Source organism: Symphalangus syndactylus, chromosome 13 (assembly GCF_028878055.3).
Source record: "Symphalangus syndactylus isolate Jambi chromosome 13, NHGRI_mSymSyn1-v2.1_pri, whole genome shotgun sequence".
NCBI classification, from domain to species: domain Eukaryota; kingdom Metazoa; phylum Chordata; class Mammalia; order Primates; family Hylobatidae; genus Symphalangus; species Symphalangus syndactylus.
In genome coordinates, this window is record NC_072435.2 from 68,702,694 (window position 1) to 68,723,407 (window position 20,714).

Genomic DNA, 20,714 nt, shown 5'->3' on the forward strand with positions numbered 1-20,714 from the left:
TAAGCTTATTTGAGTCCAATGCCTAGGCCAGTTTTTTTTTTTTTTTTTTTTTTCTGAAACGGAGTCTCTCGCTCTGTCCGCCAGCCTGGAGTGCGGTGGCACGATCTCGGCTCACTGCAAGCTCCACCTCCCGGGTTCACGCCATTCTCCTGCCTCAGCCTCCCAAGTAGCTGGGACTACAGGCGCCTGCCACCATGCCTGGCTAATTTTTTGTATTTTTAGTAGAGACGGGGTTTCGCCGTGTTAGCCAGGATGGTCTCGATCTCCTGACCTTGTGATCCACCCGTCTCGGCCTCCCAAAATGCTGAGATTACAGGCGTGAGCCACCGCGCCTGGCCACTTTTTAAATTATTATTTCTGGAATCCTCTACTTCTCTTGAAATTCACTCTACTGTTAGAGTTACATACTTTCTTATCTTGCCTTCTGAATTATGAATGATAATATCATATCTGAGTCATCACTGTATGTCATGGTAATGAATCCAGTATGGCAGATTAGGTAATTGACCTATATTAGAAATATGGCAGTAAGCCCCTAATAAGTTTTTTTTAATGTTTGAATGATGCAATGAATGAAAGATGGTAGGTGAGGGAAATAGATACTATTTGAGAAACTATCTTTTGGTGTTGCTAAAAACAAATTAGAATGTCATTTAAATTGAACTCAAACACTTTTTAAGACTCCATAATGGAGTCTTTAGGCATGTTGATATGCTAAAACTCAAACTTCTCAGCTAGGAACTAAGTTTTACCAGGTCTTGGTTCAAGGATATGCTTCATCTTTAGTGGTCAGTGTGTAGACTTAGGTGCACAGGGCAGGCATGTTAGTCAAAATAGATGTTTCTGCCGTTTCTTCACTATGCCATTAGATTTCTCACACTTCACTCTATTTTGAATGCAGTTACCACACTTCCCTCTCACATACCTGTCTAAATTTATGTTTAGTAGTGCTCCTGTGAAACATTTTTATTTCCCTTTTAATGCATTTTTAACATCTATTTCATGTTATTTGTGGTTTATATCTCTTGAGGACAAGAATCATGGCATATCCATCTTTGTACACCCCACATCTTTCAGCAGAGTGTCAGTGACATGGCCTCCCTTGAGGACATCACTGTGGGATCATCTTCAGTAATGTCAGTCATCAGACTTGGAGGAACTAAAGAAACTGAGCCAAGTCCTGGTTTGAATGAATGATTTTATATAGACTCACCGAGACCAACAGTCTCCCGAAATTACTTCAAAGGCAAGAAGTGATATAAAGCTAATAATCCTATAGTAAATTTAGAGAAATATAAATTATTTGTTCATGAATGAGAAAATTATAGGTGTTTTCAAAAGCTGATTAAAATATCTGAAAGAATTATTTAAAAGAGAATTTTTGGAACAAGGTACAACTGTGCCAAGGGGTTCTGAGTATGATTACAATAAACAGAAACAAACAATTAATATATATACCTAAGCAGCTAATTTCCTCCTAGAAGGAAAATGGCACTTAATTAATTTGGCTGAACAAGACTTCTAACTGTGAATTCTCAGCTATGCTGCTAATGGGGTCACCTGAAAGATCAGCTAGAAAAGCAGAAATTATTAAAGGGAAGAATTGGAAAGAAAAAACTTATGTATATCAAGGACTTTCTAATTAGTAACAATTACTTGATAAAGTTATTGTCCTGTTTTAAATGCATTATTAGAATTATCTATCTAGAGGAGAACCGGTAGAAAGGGAATTGGATTAAATATAAGAAGTTCATTCAGGTTCAACTGGTCTGAAAGGAACCTGCTAACTTTTGGTTGTCTCTGGCGCCATCCCACATTCCCCTGCTAGCAGGTAGAAAGTGGCTCACCCTTGAATCTTATTCTTTCTTATGTAAAACGAGGAGAGTTGGATTGATAAAAACATATAAAAGGAAAGAAAAACTGCTACCCATGTCCAGGAGCTATTGAAATAATTTTGCTGAATGTAACATTTTAGAAAACTTCAGAAGAATATTTTCAGCAACGATAGAAAATGCCTTACTTTGATGTTAGTTCAGAGATACCCAACTTTACTGGTCAATGTCATAGAGTGTCTGAATCAAATTCAAAATATTAAAGTGAACAAAATACAAATGAAGTGATTTCCACTGACAATTTGGCATTGAGATCTACATTTTAAGGCTTTTCTACTACAAAAATTAGGAATTAGTCAACTATGTCTATAAATTAAACATGTGTTTGGATAGATTTTGGAAGTATGTAAATATAGAGTGACAAGTTAACTTTTCAACACCATCAGATATTTTCTTTTTGACATTGTTTTATAGCTATGTCAGATAAACATATTTGTTCAGCATGTAATAAGAAATTTATGGCATTTATGGAGAATCAGATGTGTGGTAGTATGAGAATCAAAGGGCTATTTGGATAATTAAGTTTGCTTAAAGGGAAGCTCTAGGGCTGTGGAAATATCCATTATCAAACAAAAAAAAATTCATTCCAAATTCTGCAACTCCCATTTGAGGCAATAAATAATAATTGCACTCATCTATTATATTGCTAAGTGTTGCTGCTTTATGTTCCCCTTTCACTGAGCCAACTCGAAGACTTAAGATGCTTATCGAAATAACCAAGAGAAAAGAAAAGCTCTGGAGAGTATAACAAGATTCAAAACTGAAGAAAAAACTTTGAGGAGAGATTTTTTGTTTGTTTGTTTTAGGAGAATAGAAGAGGTAAGTCACCACTTCAATTACAGTTTATTCAGCACTTGGAAATTCTAACAATTTAAACAAGATGTGACATAATGCTTACCTAAGGCTATTTTCTTCCTACCATGCTTAGCTGTAAATAATCAACTTACCACAGGGAAAATCTGATCTGAATTTAGAGAGAGTTCTTACATCCCTTACACACAGTTATGATAGAGGTACGGAATAACAACCATAATTTGGCAAGTACCTGTATTTGCTATGTGCAGCTACGGTGCGATTCTTGAAATCATCTGTAACCCACATAATCATGGGATCCAATTGACTACAAAAATAGATACACTTTGTGAAATATTATTCATGAGCTATTAACCACAAATGCACATATGTTGTAATTAATATTTATCAGCTATGGAAAAATCAGCAGGCAGTATTTCGGTTCAAATTTAAATAAATTCTTTTTAAATGCAACTAAGTCATGCTTGGAAGAGCAAAATGTTCTGTATGGAGTGCTAACTCTGTGTCAGACACTGTTCTATGATGATAATCTATTGTGAACATTTTTTCATAGGAGTAAGTACAATTTTAAACAAAATCATTGTTATTTTTTTCCTGCTATTAAATTGTATAGACGTAATTTATGCCATTTAACAATTTTTCTCTCTAGGTAGGTGGTTTCTAATTTTATCATATTATAACAATGTTCTTTTGAGTATTCTCAGGAGGAAAAAAAAAATTCTTTTATACCTGGATGGAGAGGTATGGGGCAATTCCTAGGAGTGAATTTGTTATAACAAAGATTGTGTGCATTAAAAAAAATTATAGGTATTAGAAAATTTTCCTTAAAAAAACCTTTATCCCGTTTCTAGCCACATGACTGATGATATTACATCCTACTCATATCTAAGGAAGTGTCTCTCTGAAAAGGATTTAAGCATAAATTTCCCAATTTACACTCACCAGACCTAGAAGAATTGTTTACTCAAAACCAATTTGCTGAGTAAGGATTTTAAATAAATTCCTTATACTTGAATTACAATGTGGCAATTTTATACTCTGTTCTTCTTTTCCTTCCTACCACCTCATATATCAACCTTATTTTCTACATATGTGCCAGTCTTCTCTATTAGAAAATAAAATCCTGCTTTTTATCCTGAGTGCTTTATTCACCTTTATTTTCCCTTCAGCTGCTAGCACAATGTTTTAAAAATCCTAACTACTCAGCAGATGTTTGCTGAATAAAAATTAGCCATGGAAAATACATACATACACTGTATGTATATATTTATATATATACATATCCAACATATCAATGTGGATATATGTGTGTTAATTTACATGTCAACATATAAACTGATATAAGTTTATAAATTCATATGCATATTCATATATAATTTAATACTAGAGCGATATTTCCTTTCTCAGTCGCATGCCAAATATTTTAAGCAGATACTGAGTTTCAAATCTAAGAATGCTAAACAGAAATGACATCTTTGTTTTAGGGGATCTTTTTCTGAATTTGCAAAGACAATGCCACCTTAGATGTTTCTATCTCTAGAGGAGGAAAATTTAGATAGATAAAAAGAAAAAGAAAACCTTAGAATGTTTCATTAAATTAAATAAGTTTGATGGCAATAAATTCACTGAAAGTGTAATGCAGACCATTTTATGCTAAACACCCAATACAGATTTTGCCTTCATGTAAATTTTGCTGGCTCTGCATACCTGGATAGAAACTGATAGTAACTTCCTAGCATCATCTTCTGCGCTTGCTTGGAGAACAGCTGTGATTTTTCTACTATTACAGCTGATGGTTGACAGCTAATCCTAATGGGAAAGCAATGCCACATTTGCTAATCCTAACAGAGAAGCAAAACCACTTTCACTTTCAATCTGAAAATCCAGAATCAGATGAGGTTTTTTTAAACGAGACGCCACTCTCAATTTTATCCCAGCAAATATAAGATTGTGTATATTTATCTGTGAACATAAATATTTCAAGTCACTTGCCGTGTTTAAGAAGGTATTTGAAGTTATTTTCCCCCATATTATTTAAATGACAGCCATTTTCACAAGTTTATTTAAAAGTCCCACAAAATGTATCACAAACTATTAGAAAAGTGACAACTATTTCTAAACTACCAATTTATTTTTTCTTAAAATTTTAGATTACATTATGCTGCTTAAAATTCAAATTAATAAATATAAATTCATATATTGTTTTCAAAATTGGGTTTACAAGACGACAGTTAGGAACTAGATAGCTAATTTATATAATTATTGATAAAAAGTCATTGGCAACTTAGATTTAACAATATTTTATATGTTAGGAAACATTTTATCATATATATCATGGAGAAATCCACAAATAAGTTCATTTTATTAGAATATACATTTTGGAATTGCAGATGATGTCCCCTGCATTATGAAAGGATTGAGTCAGATGTGTAGTAGAGCTGACTCACACTGGCCTAGCACTAGAGCTGATTATTAAACTTTCAAGTATTTTACCAGACAGTTGGTAGCTTAAAATGGGCCACATCGGGAGTATTTACACCATGGAACGTGGCAAACAATACAATTCCACTCCACTCAACCTGTACCATTGTAAACATTTATCAGGACACCACTGGGTTGGACTTTGTTCTATAATCCTTGCTATTCACAAAATTCTAGAATTTATTTTCTTCTGATTTCTTCAAATATACAATAGTTACTATCCCAGAACTAGTGGAATTGAGATTTAAATACAAGCTTACCTATTAAAAAGTAGTCATTTCTATTATACTTTTCTTTTCTTTTTTCAGTTCTTTATGATTTTATACTTTTTTTTTCAACTTTCATATTAGATTCAGGAGACACATGTGCAGGATTTTTACTTGGGCATATTGTGCTACTAATGCTGAGGGTGTGAATGATCCTGTCAGCCCTGGTATCCAATAGGGCAGTTTTTCAAACCTTGCCCACTCCCTACCACCACCATCTAGTAGTCCCCGGTTTCTAGTGTTGCTGTCGTTATGTCAATGAGTACCTACTGTTTAGATCTCACTTATAAGTGAAAACACATGGCATTTGGTTTTCTGTTTCTGTGTTAGTTTGTTTAGGGTATTGGCCTCCAGTTTCATCTGTGTTGCTGCAAAGGAAATAACTTCATTTTGATGGCTGTGTAGTATTCCATAGTGTATACAGACCACATTTTCTTACTCTGATTCACCATTGATGGGCACCTAGGTTGATTCTATTCCTTTGCTATTGTGAATGGTGCTGTGATGAAAATGTGACCGCATGTGTCTTTTTGGTTAAAAGGATTGTTTTCTTTTGGGTATATACCCAATAATGAGATTGCTGGGTTTAATAGTAATTCTGTTTTAAGTTCTGAGAAATCTCCAAACTGCTTTCCACAGTGGCTGAAGCAATTTACATTCTTACTAACAGTGTATAAGCATTTCCTTTTCTCCACAGCCTTGTCACGTCTGTTGTCGCTGTTGTTTATGAATTTTTTTTTTTTTTTTTGAGACAGAGTCTCACTCTGTTGCCCAGGCTGGAGTACAGTGGCACAATCTCAGCTCACTGCAAGCTCCTCCTCCTGGGTTCATGCCATTCCAAAGTGCTTGGGTTACCGCACCCAGCAGTTTTTGACTTTTTAATAATAGTCATTCTGACTGGTGTGAGATAGTATCTCATTTTGGTTTTAATTTGCATTTCTCTGATGATTACCAATGTGGCACATTTTTTCATATATGTGTTGGTCACTTGTATGTCTTCTTTTGAGATGTGTGTGTTCATGTCTTTTGCCCACATTTAATGGTGTTGTTTTTTGCTTGTTGAATTGTTCAAATTTCTTATAGATTCTATACATTAGACCTTTGTTGTATGCATGGTTTCTAAATATTTTCTCTCATGCTTTAGGTTGTCTGTTTACTTTGTAGAGTTTGTTTTTGTTCAGAAGCTCTTTAGTTTAATTAGGTCTCACTTGTCAATTTTTGTTTTTGTTGCAATTGCTTCTGAGGACTCAGTCATGTATTCTTTCCCAAGGTCAATATCTAGAATGGTGTTTCCTAGGTTTTCTTTTATGATTCTGATAGTTTGAGGTTTTATATTAAAATATTTAATTCATATTGAGTTAATTTTTATATATGGTGTAAGGTAGAGGTCTAATTTTATTTGTCTGCCTATGGTTAGCCAATCATCCCAGTGCAATTTACTGAATAGTGAGTCCTTTCCCCATTGCTTTGTCAACTTTGTCAAAGACCAGATAGCTGTAGGTATGTGGGTTTGTTTCTGTGTTCTCTATGCTGTTCCATTAGTTTATGTGTCTGTTTTTGTATAAGTACTATGCTGTTTTGGTTACTGTAACCTTATAGGATAGTTTGAAATTGGGTAATTTTCAATTTCTAGCTTTTGTTATTTTTGTTTAGGATTGCTTTGGCTATTTGGAATCATTTTTGGTTCCATAATTTTTTTTTTCTTTTTTTTTGAGATGGAGTCTTGCTCTATCACCTAGGCTGGAGTACAGTGGTGCAATCACTGCTCACTGCAAGCTCTGCCTCCCAGGTTCACACCATTCTCCTGCCTCAGCCTCCTGAGTAGCTGGGACTACAGGCGCCCACCACCACGCCCAGCTAATTTTTTGTATTTTTTAGTAGAGACGGGATTTCCTCGTGTTAGCCAGGATGGTCTCAATCTCCTGACCTCGTGATCCACCCACCTCGGCCTCCCAGAGTGCTGGGATTACGGGCATGAGCCACCGCGTCCAGTCTGGTTCCATATGAATTTTAAAATAGCTTTTTCTAGTTATGTGAAAAGTAATATTGGTAGCTTTATAAGAATAGTGTTGAATCTGTAGATTGTTTTCAGCAGTATGGCAATTTCAATGATGTTGATTCTTCCAATGCGTGATCATGGAATGTTTTTTCCATTTGTTTGTGTCATCTCTGATTTCTTGCAGCAGTGTTCTGCAGTTCTCCTTGTAGAGATCTTCCACCTCCTTGGTTAGATGTATTCCTATGGTTGTGTATGTGTGTGTGTGTCTATTGTAAATTGAATTGCATTCTTGATTTAGCTCTCAGCTTTAACATTATTGGTGTATAGACATGTTACTGATTCCTGTACATTGATTTTCTATCCTGAAACTTTTCTGAAGTATTTTATTATTTCCAATGCTCTTCTAGTGGAGTCTTTAGGGTTTTCTATGTATCATTCATGAAAAGAGATAGATTAACTTCTTCTTTTACTATTTGGATGTCTGTTACTTCTTTCTTTGCCTGACTGCTCTGGCTAGCACTTCCAGTACTACGCTGACTAGGAGTGGTGAGAATGGCACCCTTGTTTTCTTCTAGTTCTCAAGGTTCCAAGTTTTGCCTGTTCAGTCTAATATTGGCTGTGGGTTTGTTATAGATGGCTCTTGGTATTTTAAGTATGTTCTCTTGATGCCTGGTTTCTTGAGGGTTTTTATATAGAAAGGATGTTGGATTTTATCAAATCATTTTCTACATCTAATGTGATAATCTTATGTTTTCTGTTAATCCTATTTATGTCGTGAATCACACTTGATGATTTGCCTATATTAAAACAGCCTTCCAGTCCAGGAATGAAGCCTACTTTACTGTGATGAATTAACTCTTTGGTATGCTCTTGAATTCCGTTTACTAGTGTTTTGTTGATGATTTTTGCATCTACGTTCATCAATCAGGGACATTGGCCTATGGTTTTCCTTTTTCAATATGTCTTTGCCAGGTTTGGTATCAGGATGATGCTGGCTTTGTAGAATGAGTCAGAGAGAAGTCCTTCATCTTCATTTTGTTGGAAAAATCAGTAGAAATTTTTACTGAATTCTACTGAATTTTTTACTGAATTGTAACAATTCAGTAGAATAGGTACCAGCTCTTCTTTGTATGTCTGGAAGAATTTGGCTGTGCATCCATCTAGTCTGAGGCTTTTTTGATTATTGGTAAGCTTTTTATTACTTACTCAGTTTCAGAACTCAATATTGGTCTATTCAGTGTTTCAGTTTCTTTTTGATATAATCTTGGGAGGTGTGTTTCCAGAAATTTATACATTTCCTCTAGATTTTCTAGTTTGTATGCATGTAGGTGTACATAAAAGTTTCTGAGGGTCTTTTGTATTTCTCTGGGATCAGTTGTAATGTCACCTTTGTCATTTAAGCACCTTTGTCATTGTGCTTATTTGAAACTTATTTCATTTTCTTTGTTAATCTAGCTAGAAGTCTATCAATCTTGTTTATCCTTTCAAGTTTTCAACTTTTGGTTTCATTGATTTTTTGTATGTATTTGTGTGTCTCAATTTCAGTCAGTGCTACCTTGATTTTAGTTATTTCTTTTCTTCTACCAGCTTTGAGTTTAGATTGTTTTTGTTTTTCTAGTTTCTTTAGGTGTGATGTTAGATCACTAATATGAGATCTTTCTAACTTTTTAAGGTAGGTATTTAGAGCTATAAACTTTCCTGTTAACACTGCTTTTCCAGCATCCCAGACATTTTAGTATATTGAGTCTCTGTTTTCATCTATTTTAAATAATTTTCTGATTTCTGCCTTAATTTTGTTGTTTACCCAAAAGTCATTCAGAAGCAAGTTTTTAAATTTCCATATGATTATGTGGTTTTGAGAGACTTTCTTGGTATTAATTTCTATTCATATTCCATTGTGGTCAGAGAATATGGTTGGTATGATTCCAATTATTTAAAATTTATTGCTTTAGGGTGAGCATGTGGTCAGTCTTGGAGTATGTTCCATATGCAGATGAGATGAATGCATATTCTGTGGTTGATGGGTAGAGTATTCATAGTTGTCTATAAGTTCTAATTGATCAAGTGTCAAGTTTAAGTCCAGAATTTCTTAGTTTCCTGCCTCAATGACCTGTCTAATGATATAAGTGTTGAAGTCCTTTACTATTATTGTGTGGCTAAGTCTTTTTGTAGGTCTAGAAGTTCTTATTTTATGAATCCAGGTGCTCCAATGTTGGCTGCATATATATTTAGGATTGTTAAGTCTTCTTGTTGCATTAAACCCTTTATCAGTATGTAGTGCTGTCTTTGTCCTTTTTTACTGTTGTTTAAAGTCTGTTTTATCTGATATGAGAATATTATTTTCTGTTTTCATGATAGATCTTTCTCCAACCCTTTGCTTTGAGCCTATGGGCATTTTTAAATGTGAGATAGGCATCTTGAAGATCGCAGATGGATGGGCCTTGTTTTTTTTTTTTGATTCAACTTGCCACTCCATGCCTTTGAAGTGGGGGTATTTAGAACATTTACATTCAAGGTTTATATTGATATGTAACATCTCATCATGAAGTTGTTAGCTATACTGATATGTAACATCTTATCACGAAGTTGTTAGCTGTTTGCTTTGTAATTTCCATTGTGTGGTTGCTTTACACCATCTGTAGGATATGTATTTAAGTGTATTTTTCTGGTAGCAGGTATTATTCTTTCATTCTTATGTTTAGAACTCTCTTATGAATTCTTGTAAGACTTGTCTAGTGGTAACAAATTCCCGTGGCCTTACTTGTGTAGAAAAGCTTTTATTTCTCCTTTGCCTTTAGAGTTTAATTTGGCAAGATATAAAATTCTTGGTTGAAATTTCTTTTCTTTAAGAATGCTGAAAATAGGCCCCCAGTCTCTCCTGGCTTGTAAGATTTCTGTTGAGAAGTCCACTGTTAGCCTGATGGAGTTCCTTTTGTATGTAATCTGACCTTTTTCAATAGCCGCCTTTAAGATTTTTTCTTAAAAGAAAAAATCTCGGACCTTGGATCTTGGTGATGTTCATGTTGTATAGTATCTCTCACATGTTCTCTGGATATTTTTGTATCTGGATCTCTACATGTCTGGCAAGATTAGAAAATTTTTCTTTATTTCCTCAAATATATTTTCCAGGTTATTTAATTTTTGTCCTTCTCTCTCAGGAATGCCAATAATTTGTAGGTTTGGCCACTTTATACCATCTCACATTTCTCAAAACTTTTGTGCATTCTTAAAAGAAGTTCTTTTTGCTTCATTTTTTTTTTTTTTTTCTGACTGGGTTAGTTTGAAAGTCTGTTCTTCGCACTCTCATGTTATTTCTTCTGCTTGGTCTAGTCTACTGATAAAGCTTTCAACTGTATTTTAAAATTTCTCAAGTGAGTTTTTCCACTGTGATTGATTTCTTTTCAAAATATTTATCTCATCTTTCATTTATTGGATTGCTTTAGAAGTTTCTTTGTGATTTGCAAGTTTGTCTTGCATATGGTTGAGCTTCCTTGCAACCCACACTTTGAATTATTTATCTGTTATTTCTGAGTTTCTATTCTCGTTAGCAACCATTGCTGGAGAGCTAGTGTGATCCTTTGGTAGAGTCACCACATTTGTATTTTTCATTGTGCCAAGATTCTCACCCTGGTTTCTTCTCATCTGGGGATGCTGGCACTTCTAATTTTTATAATTATTTTCATATGGGCAGAATTTTTCTTTCTTTGTCTTTCTTTCCCTACAGTATTGTTTATCTTTCATTTTCCCTTCCTCCCCCACTTCCCAACTAGGGGAGTACAACTGTAGAGAATGCTGGGCAGGGTCTTTTGGCTTTCCTTCTCTAGCCTTATGAACTTACTTCTGCAGGTTTACATTGGGCTGTGCACTTTGACCTATGAGCCATTAGTTAGTGCTTATAGGGAGGAACTGGCTGTAGCCAACATGGCTGTATATATATTCGAACCTAGTTTACTGGCAGAAACTCTTTTTTCCTCAGGCACTGGGATGATGCATGAAATACACAGGGTTCTGGGCTTCCTCCTCAGCTCTAGGGGGCTGGGGACTATGATGGGTAAGGCTGGACTGGGCAGGTTTGCCTACAAGTCCCCTGATGGAAGGCACAAGCACCAATGCCAAAGGAAAATCCACAGGTGACCATCAAGCACCCAGAAGTGTGCCTAGGCATGGATCTGAGTAACCTCGTTGGCCCCAAGTTCTCTGTATGAGGATGAGGGTGGCTTAAATTCTAATCCAACAGAGTGTGAGCTCCAGATTCCTGGAGGTGGGCCTGGACATAGAGTGGAGAGGGCTCTCCTGCACCAAGGTATTTGCACAGGAGAGGTGAGGCAACTCAGGCTGCTGAACTAGTCAAGCAGGTGCTATGAATGCCTGAAAATATACCTGGGCGTGTAACAGAGAGGGCTCCCTTGCACCGGGATCTCTGTATAGGAGGGATGGGGTGACTCAGGCTGCCGAATCAGGTTAAGCAGGTGATCTGACTGCCTGGAGATTTGCCTGGGCATAGAGTAGAGAGAATCTTGTTGCACCACAATCTACGTCCAGGATGAGTGGGGTGGCTCAGGCTGCTGACACAAATGAGCAGATGCTCTGAATATCTGGAGATGTGCCTGGGCATGAAACAGAGAGCACCCCATTCCACCACAATCATGTCCAGGAATCATGTCCAGGAAGTGTGAGGTGGTCCAGGCAAGTGGGTGCTCCAAATGCCTGGATTTATGCTTGGGGGTAGAATAGACTGGGACCTGCCGCAACATGATCTCAGGAGAGCAGGCTTGGGCTCAACAATGGCAAATGCAGATCAGTTCCAGGTCACTAAGGTGGCCCTGGTTGCAAGTCCTGCTGACCTGAAAATACTGCAACTGTAGCAGCCCTCCTCCCATCCCAGGCCTGCAACTGAGGAGAGCATAATCCCATACCTACTTCTGAGGGACTTTCCACAGTTCTGGCTATGGAGGCCCCTAGTCCACTCCAGAGCAGTTACTTCAATCTCTGGCCTGAGACTAAAATATCTGCATGGCCACACAAGGCTACACTATCTGCATGGCCACACTGCTGGGTTGCCTTTTTTAGGTGCATACATTATGTGCTCTCAGTACCTGGTCTAGAAAAATGTTTGCAGCTTTTCCTTTTGTCCTTCTCTCACAGTATCTCCAAACCTCTCTTCAAGTTAGCTTCATGGCTTGAGAGAAACAACGTGCTCTCCTTCTGCCTGAGTTGCTTGGATCCCCAGTGGAAAAATGAGTGACAGAGGGAGTGACTGCTCACATACTAGGGCATCACTTACTTTTATCACCCAGACACCATCACAGGAGCTGTTTGCTGGGGATCTCCTTCCTGTGATCTTGGGTATCCTTCACAGTTCCAGTGGATTCCCATTTTCCTTCTTGAATTGAAGTTCACAGAGTTGATCTTTCCATACCATCTTGCCATTTCCAAGTGGCTGAGGCATACTAAAACCTCTCATCTGCCATCTTGGAAAAAAAATCTGTACTGCTATTTCTTATACTAATGAGGAATAAGTAAGTTTTAAAAGTTTTGGGCTACTGGCTGAAGATTCAGTGGCACAAAGGGGTTTCTGCTGTCATGGGTATCTTAGTCTAAGTGTGTTCATATTTTTCTCCTTTTTATTATGAAGAAGCAAAAAATATATAAATAAATATTCAGTGATGCTCAAAATAGCTTTTATTGAATATTTGATTGAGAACATGCAATTTTACTTAAATAATGTTATGTAGTATAGATATGATATTCCTGGTCTTCAGTTTCAAAACTTATTTTTAAAATAAGAAAATTTAAAATAGATTATATCTAAAGTTTCTTCTATCAGCAAAAATCTATAGTTCTTTGGGTCAAATTGATATTTATAAAACACCCTGAATACACCCTGAATATACCTTTAGCATTCTTATACATTTTGGATGCTTTATTAATGATGCCTATGTTTTAATTCTGCGTATATTGACCTATTGTCAGTGGGGAAGACATGTGTTTAGATGCATTATACAAAATTAGAAGTCTAGGGCTTTTGTAGAAGCGTATCTGCAACATTACTGCTTAAAATAAGACAAAACTGTTAGCTGTTTAAACTGGACTAGCCTATTCTTAGAACAGAGAGACCTTTTCAATGGCTTGTAAGCCAATTCATCATCCCAGTTCCTGGACTGTAAAACTTCTTGGGGGTTTTTCAAACCAGGGAATGTTGGAGCTCAGAAACTAATACACCATAATGAAGGCATTAGAAGCAGCCTAAAAGCAAAAGTTTCTCCTTTACCTTCTCCTGCCTTCCTGTCTCTCACATCCCATTCTCCCCAAGGCTAGCCATAGATACTGGAATCTCTCTTTCCCAAGATGTGTAGCAGAAACCTGAATGCTTTTTCCTCAAAGCCATCCATAAAACCTGAAAATATCACTTTAACTTTTCTTCACCTTTCGGTGTAAAAACTGGACATAAAGAAATTCTGACTTACCTTGTTTGACTGTAGGTCATAAGATCAACATTCTAGAGAGGATCCTGTCCCACACTTGGAGAAAGGAATTCTGGAATGCTGCACAGAAAAGCTGAAAGAAATCTAAACAGAGGTCTTGCTGGTTTTCCTTGCTCAGTCTATTAACAGTAGCTCATACTCTTTTTGTCCAGTCATATTTCTACACTGCTGTCCATACTTCATTGAACCTAAGCATAAAAATAGATAATTTTCCTTGTATCTTTGGGTCTTTATTCTGGACATTCCCACGTTACATAAAAAACGATCAAATACATTTGTTAAGTTTTTCTTGTTAACCTGTTTTTTATTATAGGAGTGTAGCCATGATCCTTATCATGGAGATGAAAGTGATCACACTCAGCTCCTATACCTGTGAACTTGAGTATCAGTTGTATTGATAAGAATGAATTATATTTAAAGACATACATATTCGAGTTTAAGAAAACTATGTATATATTATTTTAGATGTTGATACCCACAGAAAAAGGCTTCAATAAGTTAAAAAATTTCGTAAAGGCCCTGAAGTTAATTAACACTTCAAAGTTGAAAAGCTGTCTACTCCTAGTGGTATAGATAGTTGCTGTAGCATGCCATTACATTTTTAATTTTTTTTTTTTTTTTTTGAGACAGAGTCTTGCTCTGTCACCCAGGCTGGAGTGCAATGGCGCAATCTTGGCTCACTGCAAGCTCTGCCTGCCAGGTTCATGCCATTCTCCTGCCTCATCCTTCCGAGTAGCTGGGACTACAGGTGCCTGTCACCATGCCCGGCTAATTTTTTGTATTTTTAGTAGAGACAGGGTTTCACCATGTTAGCCAGGATGGTCTCGATCTCCTGACCTCGTGATCCACCTGCCTCGACCTCCCAAAGTGCTTTCATTTTACAGCATGTACAAACTTTAGAATAATCACATTTGGATACAAACCAAAAATTATTTGGTTAAATACTTGATTTGTAAAATTGATAGGTAAATCTAATTGCTTTCTAAAGTGTACTTTAATGCTTTTAAAAATATAAACCTTTAATTGGAGAGTGAAAAAATATTGTCCAGGGCTGTTTTTTCATGCAGTCAGAGTACATACACTTTTGAAAAGCATGTTAAGTCTACTTCAAGGTTTCAACAGAGTTCTTTTCAATTATTTTAAATTTAATCACCACATTAAATAATATTAATCTTACACAAAATACAGAAATTATGACAGATTTAAATAAAAAAATAGCTCCTAGATATAAAATCTAATTCTGCCTCCCTGAGTTCCTCCCTCAAAAATGACTTAAATAGGTGACCCACTTTGAGTGGAATATAATATTGTCCACAGCTGCCAATCCCCAGAATATGTACATTAAAAATCAAATCACTGCTGAATTTGAGATTCTGACCAGCCTAATTTTTTCTTTTCTTCAAGAAAAAAATTAATGTTTTTTTCAATTTTTACATATTTCTTTTTCTTCTTCTTCTTTTTTTTTTTTTGACAGGGTCTCCCCCTGTCACCCAGGCTGGAGTGCAGTGGTGTGAACATAGCTCACTGCAGCTTCAGTCTCCTGGGCTCAAGCTATCCTCCTGCCTCAGCCTCCTAAGTAGCTTGGATCTTTGGCGCACACCACCACACCCAGCTGCTTTTTTTTGTACCGGCAAGATCTTGCCATATTGCCCAGGCTGGCCTCGAACTCCTGTCCTCAAGTAGTTTTCCCATCTTGGCCTCCCCAAGTGCTGGGATTCTAAGTGTCAGCAACTGTGCCTAGCCATCTATTAATTTTTAAACTTAAATTATTTAGATCCTTTCTTTACCTCCTGTCCTGCTTTTATTGTTTGTTAATTGATGTGACATTACTGTTCCTCCTGCTGTTTTCCAAGAAGAAAGGGAAGCTATTAACATATCCTAGTTTCCATAGAAACAAGTTTTGTCCACTGTTGATGGTTGAGCATATATTTGCCTATAAGGTAACTTTTATCTATGTCCTTATAAAGTTAGCTTAGAATACTTGCTTCTCTTTAGAAGAAACTTTTTTGAGTACTTTTAGTTTTCAGATCTTGTAATAATATGAAATTGCTAAAAAGTTAATAAAGCCTTCAAGATTCAGATGCTACCATTCCCATAGATCAAATTTATCAGTATAGTTACTATATGAGATTAATATGCACTCATATTTAAATTAGGTGGCCATTTGGATATAAATTCCGCTAATTTGTTATGAGAATAATATGCACTCTTATTTATTTTTTTATTTTTTATTTTTTATTATTTTTTTTTTCCTTTTTTTTTTTTATTATACTTTAGGGTTTTAGGGTACATGTGCACAATGTGCAGGTTTGTTACATATGTATCCATGTGCCATGTTGATTTCCTGCACCCATTAACTCGTCATTTAGCATTAGGTGTATCTCTTAATGCTGTCCCTCCCCCCTCCCCCCTCCCCAAACCCCACAACAGTCCCCGGAGCGTGATGTTCCCCTTCCTGTGTCCGTGAGTTCTCATTGTTCAATTCCCACCTATGAGTGAGAACATGCGGTGTTTGGCTTTTTGTCCTTGCGATAGTTTACTGAGAATGATGGTTTCCAGTTTCATCCATGTCCCTACAAAGGACACGAACTCATCATTTTTTATGGCTGCATAGTATTCCATGGTGTATATGTGCCACATTTTCTTAATCCAGTCTATCGTTGTTGGACATTTGGGTTGGTTCCAACTCTTTGCTATTGTGAATAGTGCCGCAATAAACATACGTGAATGCACTCTTATTTAAATAAGGTGGTCATTTGGATAGAAATTCCAGCTAAAATGTGTTAAGTGCTTTACTTAGTTTGGTAGAGATGACAACTATCTTAACAGTCTAATAATTTTTACAAAATGATCTGTGGGATAAGCATAGCAATTAAACTAGAATAGAGGATACAGAACTGATCTAAGATATATAGTTATTCCATTAAATATATAATACAGCTACCATATGTTATTTTCACCGAGGAAATTACCTGAATGACATTTTAATATGTAATTGTAATATAATATAGTCTTATTTATAAAAAGTTATATTTTGATTTAAAGTAATATTTGATTTAATAAGTGAGTTAACTGTGCAGGTTAATATACGTATTGCACAAGGGCATGCTAATGCAATTAAAAATTAGCTAAGGCAAAAATTATCATTAAATATTTATAGAAAGCTAAAACCAAGGATTATTTTTGTATTTGCTATGTCTAATATCAGTTTTTCAAAGACATGTTTCATATCCATGTTCTTTTACAACTTAATTCTTTCCTGATAAAAAGTATTATTTGAATGCAAAGATAATTCTGCATTTAACAAAAAGGCTCATAAATTAACATTTACCAAGACCATTGAGGTTAACTTTCATATCATTATTTAAAGCTTAATGAAAGCTTTTTTATTTTTTTTTCTTTTGAGACAGGGACTCACTCAAAAAATAAGAAATTAAGCTTTTCTGAAAGGTTCATTTGTAAAATATGTCACATCTCTTGCCATTAATTTATTAACAAGATTATTCTTTTTAATAAGGAAGGGCTATACAAATTTTCTCTCTCTCCCCCCGCCTCTGTGCATACTTCCTCATCAAATGTTTCAAAACTGTTCATTGTTTTTTCCAAAGAATTTATATTTTAAATAAATATAATATTTTTAATTATAAAAACTATGGCAAGTTAGAACTGAAAGTGATTTTGTTGAGTTTACTTCTGAGAAAATAGACGTAGGATCTAAAATGACTGACTAGTTGCAGCCAGGTGGAAGAGCTCCCACTGAGGGGTCTAAGATTACTGGCATGGTTTTAACAGATCTTTTGAGGGAAGGCACTGAGAATAGACAGAGGGAAGACACAGAAGCTGAGCTGGAGGGGAAAAAAGCTGGGAACCCAGTACAGGGCTACCACACGCCACAACTCATTTTCAGACCTCAGCAGCTCCAGAGAAACAGGTGAGTTGAACTGGAGAAATCCACTGTCACCATGGGCCTCTGGAAGCCCACAGGAGAAGACTCCTTGATCACCATGGACCCTCGAGTTGGCAGGGAGAGCTGCTTAGAGAAGTGATAAGGGCAGCAATCCAGCTGATGTGGAGCCCAGAGAGTTGATGTGGGAGCATCTGTAGCAGAACACAGCCAGGAACAGCTATCTCCCTAGGCTTGACTTGCTCCCATAGGAGGTCTTAGCCCTAAGGGAACAGTTAGACCTGATCTCTGCAGGGTGGTCTTGCCCATCAGATAGGGCTGACCTGAACATCCCTTGGTCTATTAGCAAACTTGTGGGACCCCAGCGTAGCTGTGCCTGCTTGCAGGGAAGTCTTGGGTGCCCTGGGGCCTACACCATAGCTTCTGCACTGGAAGACCATGCCTGACCAGTAGAGAAGCCAGTGAGGTAGCCCCTATGGCCACAGAAAAGCCTGCTCCTTCCCCCCCCATACTGCAGCTTCCCCTGGGCCTGTGGCAACTCCCTATATCGCTTTGCTGGCACACGTCTGCCTGGGCATGTTTTTGTTTCCTTGCCCCACCAGCATGCAGGAGTATAGTCTGCCCCCTGCCCCCACCAACCACCATTGGAGATGAAGACTTGGTGGGCACAGAGCTGGCAAACCCTGTTCCTGCCAGTGCCCTGCCCTTGTGCCAACACTGCACAGGGAACAGTGGATCTTCCCAGACCCTGAATGATCATGTGTGCTTACGGTGTACAGAGAAGCCACCCAGAACTGTGTCCACCAGTACCACATCCCCAAGCCTACACCACCTCCAGTGCAACTGACCATGTACAAAGTATCTGGCAGTAGCCGCCGTTGCTCCCACAACTGTTACCTCTGCCATTGTGGTAAACACCCACAGAAAAGCAGGCAACCCACCGCTTATTAGCCCTTTGCCACAGCTGCCACATCTCAAACCCCTCTCCACTGCAGTGGACTCCAAACCTCTAGGAGCCAGAGAACAAAGTTGGGGCCCAATACAAGTCCCCCAGAGTTAAAGCACACAGTCCAGGTGTTGGCAGCTGAGTTTTAGACCCCTAAAATCTCTCAGAAATGAAGCTAGTCAGCTGAATCTGTCTAATGCCACAATCAAACCCTCAGGGTCCTCAAAACTGAAAAAAGAAAAAAAAATCTAAGGGTTAGCAACCTCAAAGATTGAAGCTATTAATAGATGAACCAACGAAGATGAGAAAAAAATCAGCACAAGAACCCTGAAAACTCAGAAAGCCAGAGTGCCTTCTTTCTTCCAAATGACCACATCACCTGTTCAACAAGGGTTCTGAACTTGCCTGAGAAGGCCAAAATGACAGAAATAGAATTGAGAATTTGAATAGGAAGGAAGATCATTCAGCTACAGGAGTGCATTGAAACCCAGTGCAGGGAAGCCAAAAGCCATGAAAAACATTGCAAGAGCTGACAGACAAAATAGCCAATATAAAGAAGAGCACAACTGACCTGAGAGAGTAGAAAAACACACCACAAGAATTTCATAATGCAATTACAAGTATTAATAGCAGAATAGATACATGAAGAAAGGAATCTCAGAGTGTGAAGACTGCCCTTCTGAATAAGACAGTAAGACAAGAACAGAGACAAAATAATGAAAAGGAATGAATGAAAACTCCAAAAAATTTGGGATTATGTAAAAAGATAGAATCTATGACTCATTGGTGTCCCTGAAAGAGATGAGGAGATTGGAACCAATTTGGAAAACACATTCCAAAATATTATCCATGAGAACTTCTCCAATTTAGCTAGAGAGGCCAACGTTCAAATTCAGGAAATGCAGAGAGTCCCAGTAAGATACTTTACAAGAAAATCATCCTTAAGACACATAATCATCAGATTCTCCAAGGTTGAAATGAAAGAAAAAATGTTAAAGGTAGCTAGCAAGAAAGGTAAGGTCACCTACAAAGGGAAGCCCTTCAGACTAACAGCAGACCTCTCAGCAGAAACCCTGCAAACCAGAAGATATTGAAGCCCAATATTGAACTTTTTTTTTTTTTCCTTGAAACAGGATCTCACTTTGTCACCCAGGCTGTAGTGTAGTGACACGATCTTAGCTCACTGTGGTATTTACCACTTGGGTTCAAACAATCCTCTTGGCTCAGCCCCTCAAGTAGCTGGGACTATAGTTGTGTGTGACCATGCCTGGCTATTTTTTTTTTCTTTTGTATTTTTTGTAGAGATGGAGTTTTGCCATGTTTCCCAGGCTGGGCTTAAACTCCTGAGCTCAAGTGATCCACCCCATCTCAGCCTCCCAAAGCGCTAGGAATACAGGCATGAGCCACTGTACCCTGCCCAATATTGTATATTCTTAAAGAAAATAAATTTCAACCGAGAATCTCATATTTGGGCAAACTAAGCTTCACCAGTGAAAGGAAAATGAGATTCTTTTCAGATAAGCAAATCCTGAGGAAACTTGTTGCCACTAGACCTGCCTTACAAGAGGTCCTGAAAAAAAGCACTAAATATGGGAAGAAAAGACCATTACCAGCCACTACAAAAACACACTGAAATGTACAGACCAGTGACACTATGAAGCAAACACATAAACAAGTCTGCAAAATAATCAGCTAACATAATGATGTCAGGAAGAAATCCACATATAGCAATACTAACCTTAAATAATTTAAATGGGCTAAATGCCTCAATTAGAAGACAAAGAGTGGCAAGCTAGATAAACAACCAAGACCCTTTGGTATGCCGTCTTCAAGAGACCCATCTCACATGCAAAGACACATATAGGCTCAAAATAGAGGGACAGGGAAAAATATCCCAAGCAAATGGAAAATAGAAAAAAGCAGATGTT

General features: G+C 37.2%; 2 long non-coding RNA genes across 2 annotated transcripts in view; both read left to right on the plus strand.

Moving 5' to 3' along the window:
* LOC129460125 (uncharacterized) overlaps positions 1-20,714 on the plus strand; it is a 137,358-nt gene that overhangs the window by 97,861 nt on the left and 18,783 nt on the right. The window lies entirely within an intron of this gene.
* Positions 2,588-20,714, plus strand: part of LOC134732151 (uncharacterized) — a 29,525-nt gene continuing 11,398 nt past the window's right edge. The window contains exon 1 of the long non-coding RNA XR_010115034.1: positions 2,588-2,711. This is a non-coding gene — a long non-coding RNA (uncharacterized lncRNA). The remainder of the gene's footprint in view (positions 2,712-20,714) is intronic.